Source organism: Protopterus annectens, chromosome 16.part0 (genome assembly GCF_019279795.1).
Source record: "Protopterus annectens isolate FY-2018-M chromosome 16.part0, PAN1.0, whole genome shotgun sequence".
Taxonomy (NCBI): domain Eukaryota; kingdom Metazoa; phylum Chordata; order Ceratodontiformes; family Protopteridae; genus Protopterus; species Protopterus annectens.
Genome location: NC_056750.1, coordinates 878409209 through 878411708, shown reverse-complemented (window position 1 = coordinate 878411708; position 2500 = coordinate 878409209). Strand labels below are relative to the sequence as shown.

General features: G+C 42.0%; 1 protein-coding gene across 1 annotated transcript in view; it reads left to right on the top strand.

Moving 5' to 3' along the window:
• LOC122790379 (zinc finger protein 184-like) overlaps positions 1–2500 on the top strand; it is a 161773-nt gene that overhangs the window by 11843 nt on the left and 147430 nt on the right. The gene's annotated exons all lie outside the window — the stretch shown is intronic.

Here is a 2500-nt window from a genome sequence, read left to right as displayed (position 1 = left end):
AACAACTTTATTATTTGTACTAGGTAGTTACTAGAAATGTTGAATAACTGAACTTAACCATAGTTGAAGTTCTTCACAGTAAATAAGCCCCTGTTTGCCCATTAATTTATTTTGTCTTTCTAAACATACGCACAAAAAAGAAATGATGTTCCACATGTAGGAAGATGATAACCAACATTTATGAATTTATTTGACATTTCTTTATTGGGAAAGTCTGACTGGGATAATATCCAATTTTCAGTGAAGGACTGGGAAGAAAAGATCTACATTGACATAACTTTATTTAACTGTAACCATATTATTACAAAGCCTAATACAGGAGAATCAAATATTAAATTCAACTTCAGTTCATACAGTGTGAACCTATACATACATACTGCAAATATTTGGACAACTATATCAAGTTGAAAAAAGTATTCACAGGTTGCAGTTCATAGAGATTACATTAAATCCACTGAGTAAACTCTTTGGGACAGACTAGGTTATATTGCCTAGGCTTGTATAAGGAATACATTTTACTAATTCCTTCTCTCTGAACATAGTCAAATTATGCTAGTGGTGGAAGGAGAGATGGACTAGTTCAGCCTGGAACAGTTTCTGAGCAAGGGCAAGAATCAAAGCCAGAGCCCCAAGTAAAAACAAGTTGCAGTGGTGGACATTCAGCATCAACAAACTTTGCATTAAATGCAAAAAGTTGCTGTACAAGAAAACAAACGCAAGGCCCCAACAATGGAAAAGCACCCTCCTCCGCCTTAACAGGTAAATAAGACAACTTGTCAAATCCTCTAAGGTCGCCTTTGAGAGCAACTTAGCAAGTACAGCCAAGGGTAACCATAAGGCCTTTTGCAGCTATGTACGTAGCCTAAAATGTAGGACCCAAGCATGTGCAGAACTAATGACCAATGGCATCACACATACTGACCCCACAGAGATAGCAAACCTGATAGCGGATAGGTTTAGTGAAAATGTCACTCTCTGATCCCCTCCTAACTTATCACAAGCCTTCCCCCAAACCCCCCCCCCCACTCTACATATATGAAGAGCAGGTCCTCAAAGCCTTGTCCAAGGCAAAAACACAGCCTCCATGGGACCAGACGACATCCCAGGCTGTCTTCTAAACAGGCTAAACATGAACTAGCATCACCATTAAGTACCCTTTTCAGTCATAGCCTAACCACAGGCTTTGTTCCTGCAGAATGGAGAACAGCAACAGTTATTCCCCTCCACAAAGATGGCCTAACAACAGACCATAGGAATTACAGACCGATAAGCCTGATCGGCCTCATCTGTAAGGCCATGGAATGTATTATAATGGACCTCATAAAAAAAAGACATAGGCAAGCTCCAAACCCTGGATTGTACACAATTCTGCTTCATCAAGGGCAGATCCAGCCTGTTAAATGTGGTGGACTTCTTTGAAAATGTGACCAGGGACATTGATGGGGCAAATCTGTGCACACAGCATACTTCAACTTGGTAAAGGCTTTCGACACAATTCCAAATTCAGGCATTACCAATAAACTTAGCGAACTGAATGCAAACCCCTTCATTGTAAGATAGGTTACCAACTGGCTCACAAACCGACACATACTATCAAAGTGGGTGACTCCACATCAACCAGCAGACATGTTACCAGTGGGGTAACACAGGGGTCAGTGCTGGGCACCCTGCTGTTTGGTATATACTTCTCAGAAGTTCAGGTCAAAACTAAGGGGTTGTGGCTGACCAAGTTTGAAGGCAACTGCAAACTAGGTGCAATCACTGAATCCCCAGATCATGTCAGTATACTCCAGGAGGGTCTCGCGCAGAACAGTGACTGGTGTATTAGTCACAGTCTTAAACTGAATGCAGAGAAATGCATCATTATTCCCTACAGCACAAACGGTGTCCCTTCACACTATCAAATCAACAATACCCTAAGTACCCATGAAGTGGTAAGGGACCTGAAATCACAAGTTGACTGCAACCTTAACTTCGACCACCATGTATCTACTGTAGTAAGGAAGGCTTTTTGCATAGCACACTTGATTAGTAAAGGCATCGCCTCAAGAGCAGAAGAGGTTATAACCCCTCTATACTCAACACTAATCTGGCTCATAATTGAGTAAAACGCCCTGTTCAGCATGTACCGTGCAAAGCACCTGCAGCAACTAGAGACCTCACATGTGTCTTAACAGAGAAGACCAAGGTGCTCCACCATGTGTCTTGCACAAACTGACTAAAGTCCCTGTCACTGTACTCCATATCATATAGAGACATGCTTGGCCTACAGAGCAATCCAAGACCGAAACCTTATGAATTTGCTGCATATCAGTAAATCAAACTGGACTAGGGTTATCCATTTCAGGGACATAAATATGGTCTGCAACTTAAGTAGGACATGCTGGAGGGACAGATTTATCTCCCAGTGACTGCCGTGTCTTTGGAACAGGCTACCAATTCATGTGAAACAGTGCGCTTCTATGACCCTGTTCAAGAAGAACCTGGACAAGTGTATGGG